This window comes from Dermacentor andersoni, chromosome 3 (genome assembly GCF_023375885.2).
Source record: "Dermacentor andersoni chromosome 3, qqDerAnde1_hic_scaffold, whole genome shotgun sequence".
Classification (NCBI taxonomy): Eukaryota; Metazoa; Arthropoda; class Arachnida; order Ixodida; family Ixodidae; genus Dermacentor; species Dermacentor andersoni.
In genome coordinates this window covers 152,880,238-152,888,965 of record NC_092816.1, presented here as the reverse complement: position 1 = coordinate 152,888,965, position 8,728 = coordinate 152,880,238, and positions in this window count along the sequence as shown.

The window sequence follows — 8,728 nt, the reverse complement described above, 5'->3', positions numbered from 1 at the left end:
TGGGCTTTGGAAACATGTACGGAAAAAGTGGCTGTAGGAAAAATTTCTATCACGATACGCAGGCCGATACGTCATAATTAAACGCTTGAGTGACGTGACATACGTCATGGCTAGAGTGATGTCGCACAACCCTCAATCACGTAAAACGCATGTCGTCCACGTCACCCCACTCATACTGTACCACCACCGGCATATGTAACTCATTTCACTCAGCGTCACTTGTACCCGGAGAAACTGTTACGCTGGGCGACACAGCCGAAGGAAGAGAAAGCAGAGGTATGCGCGAGGAGCTGGCGGATTCCTGTTGGCCTTGCATGACCGTCCTCTCCCTTGCTCTACGCTAACCATTTATCATCTTATAAATAAGCCCATCCCATCTGTAACGTTATTTCACAACCCCGTAGTGTCTGCATGATGAATGACCTGGCAGTTGACGACTGAATTGAAAAAGCGATGTGTTGATCCGTGTGAAGAGCTTCTGCAGCGCGTTGAGCCAGTAGGTTATGGGGCCCTTGCAAGAATTGTATCCGGGGACGAAACCTGCGTTCACTCCCACCCAACAGAAACGGTTCCTCATCACCCAAAGAAAAGAAGTTCCGAGTACAGCCATCAGCAGGGAACGTTACGCTGAGCCTCTTTTGGGACGAAAAAAGGCGCCATTTGGAAGCACTAAATATTGCGAAAGATTACAATCACTAGTCAAACATACACAGGCCTCTTATAAAATTATCATCGGCCTGCAATAAAATCGAAACGCCAATGGATAGCTCTCTGTAGGTGTTATGTTGCAACCTCACAATGCAGGGCAGCATATGGGCCTTCCAACAATAGCAAACGTGAAATTTGAATTTCTTCCGCAACTGCCATACTCACGCGACCTTGCCCCGAGCGACTTCCATATGTTGAGACAAGTGAGAGAAGGCCTTATTGGCAAGAAGTTTCCTTCTGATGAAGTCGTACGCCACGCGCTGCATGGTTGGTTGCGAACACTCCCACATAATTTCTTTTCTTCGGGAATACAGACATTCTGTAAGTGCGCGATAAACAATAAAAAAATACACCATCCAAGCACTCCGTATCGATAGATAGCCAGCGAAGCTGAAACACGTGGCCCCAGTATTTATCACTGGGTTAATTCCGACGGTTCCTTAAATGACGGTTTGGTAGGCTACCGCCCCTCGGTACGCAGTAGCTGCTAGCGCTCAGCTGCACGAGCCTATTCTGGAGCCCGGGATGCAGCATCGACACGCCATAGAAGAGCTCATTCGCGTTTCTGCTCGCGGCGTTGTTGATCAAAAGCTGCCTGCTATTAAGGAGTACGTATGACACATGACCTATCCGTTTCGGAGCCGGAGAGAAACTAGTTCGCGCTCGCTTGGCCGCGACGGAGACCAACGACGTCACTACTGGCGCAGCTAATCCAACAGCACCTATGTAACACAAGGCGTTTCCACTGCAATCATGGAGGTCAATTTACCTGGCCCGATTGCCTTAGAATCTAAGGGGGACGCTCCAAATTTAGCAGCAGAGTGGTTGTCAATGGAAATTTTGGACTAGATGGCGTGAGGTTACGGATCAGAGTAAACAGGCCTTTTGCTTTTTGGGTGGTGTTGGGTAATCACACGCCTCTCTTTCTCTCTCTTTTTTTTTCGCGGATGCGCATGGGGTTCCACCGGAGGAGGTTTCAGCGTACAGGCTAACGAAAGAGGACCAGACAGACGGGCGGACAAATCTGCTAGCCATATAGAGCTTCCCTGTAAAAAGGTTCGTGGTTTTCCTTCCGCTGACCACTATATAGGCTCAAAACGTCAGGAGTAGGCAAAGAACGTTAGTGGAGTAAACCTAGCTCACCAGCACATATGTTTTCATCATAGTATTTCTGGGTTTGTTTTTATTGACTGGTGTTCCCATGCTAAGGAATCTCCTATGAAGTTCAGCTTGTTTTTACTGCAACATTATAGCGCCCCTACTACTCCGAATAGAGGATTCGAGCTTACATAAGCAACGCAATTGTGCTATTAGAGGACAATCTGCTACGACTGTTAGATAGCGAATCCAGAACCCTATAATAAGTAACTTGCTCTGCAGATAATGAGTCATTATCTGTTAACCACTTCAGTAAAAGCATGAATTCACCAGCCTTGAACATCTAAGAAAAAAGCTATTTAACCAATTCTATTGGATGCTCTTCTGCATAACTGACTGACGTTGCTTTGTCGCAACGCCATCTGTGGTATCTGGAATTTGAAGTATAAGGTGAATACTGGTCACGGACATGGCATAATGGCTCCGAGGAGATCATGTTCACCCACATGGCAATGCTAACGAGGGCTTCCGTACAGTACCGATATCGAGGATAGCTGATTCCAAACATTTCTCTTCCCATGACATTTTTTGCGACAAGAGCAGGGCTGACTTCGATTTCAATTTCCTATGCAACAAACTCCCTTCGAGTTGCATCATGAATTTTGAGCTATATTCAGAAGTTTACTTTGTAAATTTACGCGGGAGTAATCTTGCTCCATAGCATCACGCAAATATGTCGGCTCACTTAGTGCTGTTCCTTACCGCTCTGCCACTCGCGCCAACCTGGCGGCCATAAATTTTTGTACAGCCGGTGTGCCTACGAGGAAGGAAGGCAGCGCTCCTACCATCCCGTTCCACATGACATCGTCAGTGCTGAAATGCAATTTTTTGTGGTACGACAGCAACTATTGATCCTTGAACGACGAACGAAGCCATCTGTCTATGGGATGCTATATCACTAGCAACCTCTATTTAAAAAAATATGGCTCCCGTCATGCGAAAACCAAAGTCATGCAATTTCTTTTAAATGGCATTGCGAAAACTCCCCCTTTTTGCGCACACCTTATGCTATCCTTGCCATTGCTGGTGACGCTTTGCTGAATGGTAGTGTCATCAAACGCAGCGCAAGCAATTACAGATTTGTTTGATTTCAGAATCCGATCTTTCAATCCATATTACCTTTCAGTCGGAGTTGTAGTGATGTCAAATAATTGCATGGGACCAGAACTAGTAGTATTACAAAGAACCCAAGTGAACTTCCAATGTTGTTGTGTAAGGATATGAGCAAAAACTGACCATTCATTCATTCATTCATTGATTCATTAAAAAACAGAAAAGAAATTTGGGTGGTTAAAGTTAAAAAGCGTGTGTTTTATTTACAACCATTTCGAGTGCATACACGTATTGACATTACATGCCTTATGCATGAGCTTCACGGAAAAAAACAAAGATACAACCATAATTGTACACGTTGCAGTAAAACTTAATTGATTGTGATGAAAACTACTTCATTGAAAAATATATTTATTTGCACTTACGATTACCTGCCCCACAAGCGTGACTGAGGCATTATTCCAAATTAATCGATAATTTTTACGTTATCTTTCACTGCATATTTATTAACACTGCCCAGATACTGTAAGCAGAAGCAGCTGGCCCGGCCCTTTCTGTCACTTCTCGGGAGCCATTAACACAATGGTTATATTCAGTAATAGTTGATTTCACAGCTTCGGTCGTTTATCTTCCCCAGTTTTTGTTGTTAAAGCATCGTATGTTTGATGGGATGTAGTGTAGTGTTTTAACGTATAAGTATCTGGCTAACGTATAGGGTTACCCAGAACACGGATCCTCTGTGAAGCGCAATGATCAATTGGTACTGGTACATAGAGAAGGTGGTCCCGATTCGGTCATCGGAAAATCAAGATATCAGCCGTATTGGATTTTTGGCAATAGTGTCATAAGTGGCCGCCGAAAATCTGGGCATACAAGTGCCTGTTTACTAGCTCGCCCAACACCTGGTGAAGTGTTGAGACGCGGATGAATCTTTTGTTTTCCAGTTATATGGGTTGTATGCGCTCTCTGGTTTATGAGTGCATTATTTCACTCATTATTCTTGTATTTTATGTCTTAAAAAATTGGACTGGCTATATTTTTTTTACATTGCAGAAATAACTGTATCTTTTGTCTTTTCTCTAATATGTACGCTACCGTTCCCATTATTTTTGTGCAATGCTTTAAAGTTTGCCTAAGATGTCTATACATTTTTTGTACTGTTTAATAATAATGTATGTATATGGTTTTGTTTCCTACCCACTATATATACTATATTAGCCCTTCTGAGACGCTCCCCTTACCGATAGCCTCATACGAGACCTGTAATGACATTTTAAATAAATAAAAATAAGTAAATACTAAGCTTCTTGTTCCTACATCGTTGCCTGAAAATTGACGGGGCTGCTGCATGGCACCATCTCGCCTATTACACTGCTGTTCCCACCGAATTCAGGTTCTCAAATCGGCAGTGTCTTTACAGAGTGTCTTGTCAATAAAGCAAGTGGTTACATCTAATTGGTTACTGAATAGAACAATCAAAATAGCCACAGTGAGCGCAACCTAATAAACGAAATAATTGTAGGATTTTCCTTACCCAGACAAAGATTTGATTATAAGGCACGCCATAGTTGGGGACTTTGGATTATTTGGACCACCAGCAGATCTATAACGCGCCCTCAATGTACGCGACACGGACGTTATTGCATTTCGCCCCCATCGAAATGCGGCCGCGGCTGAGTTGCAGCACCTCGCAAAGCCCTGCAATGGTGCGCAGCCATGAAAGCATGGTGTGACCCATTAGAACGTTACACGTTGTCCACCTATCGCTGCCCATATGCGTCACCCATTCCGAACCTATCGGAAATAACAAAGGACGAATTTGACCATACAGTAACACGTACATTATCAATTTCGTGGGCTTCGCCAGCAAATCTTGTACCACAGAAGCACCCGGGAGACTGGTGCCCGTGCGGGCACTACCGAAACATCAACGCTCAGGACTGTTCACGAGAACTTCACGTTTCACGTGAACTTCCTCACATAAAGGATTTTAGGTTTCACCTGGTTGGCTGCACTATTTTCGTAGAAGGGAGTTTGTTAGAGCATATCATCAATTGCCCGTGGAGCCCGCATGCATTCCTAAGACGGCCATTTCAACTACATTTGGCCTGTTTATTGTACGTGTGAATGTTTGTGCACTCCGCAACGTTTCTCAATGTTTCCAATGGTTAACTCTAGGGGAGACGCACAGCCTCCCTACCTTACTCGCCTGCACGGATGAAATTTTTTCGTGAGTGGTACTCCAAGAGACCACGGGCGTCACTTGTGTACTCTATTCTAACACCTGCATCATTATGGTCTCACCAAGAATGTACTGAAATATGTATTCGGGGCTCCAGAGTTGGAATTCTTAGGCCATCACATCTCTTCGTTTGGAATCCATCGTCTGGCGTCTAACATTCATGCAGGGAACGAATTTCTGCAGACAACAACACATCGTAAATTGCCAGAGTTCTTAGGGCTCGTATATTTCTCTAGGCCTTTCATACGTCACTATTCAGAGCTGCTACCACCGCTCATGAACCTTCGCGAAACAAGCAGCCCGTGTGCCACATGGAATTCAGAACTTACGGCCTCCTTCACCAACTAGGCCAAAAAGCAGTTCTGATAAGAACAAGCCGTCATCAATGCGGTACTTCTCAATCAACCAAGACCTGATGCTCCGGCTGGAAGCGTAGCGGATACTTCAATCTGGGTCAACGCTGCGGTACTTCAGCAATTTGTTGACTTTGAGTGTCGCCCTCTGGGGTTTTTTTCTCATAACCTTCAATCTGCTTATACATGCTACATTGCATTCAGCTGTGAGCTTCTCATTACGTTCGCCACCATCCAACATTCTCGACTACTCTTGGTAGGTATAAAGTTTCATGTTCTCGCGGACCTCAAGCCTCTTGTCCACGTGTTTTTACGAACTCCTCGAACTACGCCTCTTGGAAGCTTCGTCATTTGGCCTACATGCCCTAATTTTCTACCGATGTACCGTACATTGAAGTTGTGGTCAATGAGCTCGTTGATGCACTTTGCTAGATAGGTGCCGTCAACTTCGCTGTGCAAGCCATAGTCTGGGAGAGCTTTGTGACAGCACGGCTTGAAAAAAGCTCTTATTCTCTCCGACTGCAGCTTTTACCTAATCCGCGTGCATGAAGACCTCTTTTGTTTTCCGTAACCAATCAGCGAACTTTCCTCGATCCTTCCTCCCTGTGGCTAACCAACATGCTCTGTTCCACTCTTCACACATAGGCCACCCTGGTACCCGAGCTACGCAATGCCGCGTACTTTAGCGCTACGTATGACCTCACATGAACTCCGAGATGCGTAATTGGACTCGCAATTGAACGGCCTGCCGGTACACGACTGTGACACGTCACATCATGGGGCTATAACGTCAAGCTGTTCCAAACTGTTCTTATTCCATTTATGCAATCAGCCCTCAACGATTGGCCTAAAATATTTCGGGCTACTCCCGGTTCACCTGTCTGTCATGTGACCTCGCGAAAACCCCGAATACTTACCAGCTGATGTGACATGGGCACACTGGTATGCATGACTGGACTGAAAAAAAGAAAAAAAAATAATTTCTAATTGGAGAGCTTTATTTTGCCATTAAACATTTTCTATGGATGAAAAGATTTCTGGCTGCGGACATTTCGCCTTTCTGTCACCCCACATTATAAAACCGCGATATGTAACCACGTCAAATGGACGTGTACGAATTCAACATGTAATATTATGCCGAAAGAACTGAAGTTGATTCCGGACGAGGCAGAGACTGCTCCCTTCTGGAAAGAATAGACGACGTCAGCCTACTGATAACTTTGCCACTGGATGCTTGAAGCTGCTGATGAGAACGGCTTTAACTGCGTGTTATATTTTTTTACGTGGTAGTATAACGTTGTCGAGCCCGTTGGGCACGTATACGAAATCACTCAGCGAACTCATGTTGGCTGAGGATCCATTTTAGCGACCTCTTTGACCTACCTTCCGTTGCACGCCGCCGCGATTTTTGCCCGTCGCCATGGTACATCGCCGCCTGAAGACTGCCCTGAGGGCACGCCTCGACCGCGAACACTGAGTTGACCATTTGCGCATGGTGCTGCTCGATCTGCGAATGGTCTATTGCAGTGAACTAGGAACTTCGGCAGCCGACCTGGTTTTCAGTTCTCCCTTGCGGCTTTCTGCTCTCTTCTTTTCTTCAAAGGAGGTACAACCCCAGCCTCATCACTGGCTGCGGCACTTTCAGAACTGCGTGAGTGTTCTACGCTCTGTACTTTCTCGCACATTGAACATCAACGTATTTGCAGATCCTGCCCTCGCGCCTGCCACTCTATACTGCCCTCAAGCCACCTTTGACGCCTGCCTTCGACGAGCCGTTTCGCGTACTTCAATAGAGAGCCAAGTCGGTAAGTGTTTTTCAGAATGGTGGTGAGGAGGTCGTCATTCAGAATTGAGTAAAACCGATCAACTTAAGCATGCATTATCACACCTTGTCTGCCACCGCAGTTACTTGACATGAACATTATACTTGGCATTGTATCACCACCGTATCCGTTTCGACGCCCCGTCTAGAGGCGAAGGCCATGTAGCGCCCTCTTCCAACTGCTTAAAGAGGCCTGCAGAATGACCAAGCATAGAGGGAGGTGAAAATAAATATTCACAGTTCGTGGAGTACGCACCATGCTGGCAAATAGGTTACGGAGTTACATGTCTTGTCCTGCTGGGGCGTTTCAACAGGTGTTTCGCTGGATTGCTTCAGTGCTAGTTCCAATCACGTGGACAGACATCGTGATATTGGCTCTGTAGGGAAATTTTTACGTTTCTTCTGTTACCTGTTGTATTTTTTTGCAAATTTTCCAAAGCAAATACACCCGTAGCGGAAGAATTTTCGGCAGCGGATATTCACTTTACTTCTACCACACTGCATTGCTTATTCGAAGTCGTAGATTGCCATCTTTTCTCTGCGTAACTCAAGCTCATGGGCCACAGTATTGTGGCGAACAAAGAAAAAGTGAAACGTATTGGCAATAAATAGAACGAATGCTCTTCTAAAGTAACTAGGAACACAAGAAAACAGCTAATCGAGTACGGAAACTTGGTTAGGCCACAGTATACTTTGGGTTACAGTAGGTTCTTTATTACAAAAAAAATATTTCGTCTCCTTAGATCAGAGCTATAGTTTTTACGAGAATAATCAGTAACTTTAGCCTTCAACTGTGGCTTCGGAAACTAAGTCACTAAAGAATGGTACACTCAAATCCGAGCAATCCGATCCTGCAAATCACATGCCAGAGGTAAATTTCCTTTCTTCATCACAGATGTCAAAATTGCAGTAAACAACTGCGATTATTTGTATTATTTGATTGACGACTTCTTCAGGGACATTGCTATACTAACGCGATCCTAGTTGTTGAGTGAATTTTGTGGTAGTGAAAGCTTTCCTTGCAACAATCAAAAGCTTGGTAGGTCTGACCGAACAAGTACGGTAGGTGGCGTTTTCATCGCAATTTCTGATAAATTTCATTACCACGTTAATCCTACTGCTTATGCGTTAGAATGCATTGGGTATCCGGAACTTGTTAAATGTGCTCGCTGCCGTATACCTAACTTTTGTTCAATCTTTTGCTCGAACCTATATGGTTCTTTGCGCGGAGTGTTCACTACCCAAATTGATGAATATGTTTTATTGGGACATTGGAAGTTCCGGGACATTTTTGGAACGGTCAGTAAGAGATGGTTGCATCCAAACAGCTTAAAGATTTTGCAAATATTTGGAGTCATTTCAATTTAAACCACATTATTTTCGAACCCACGC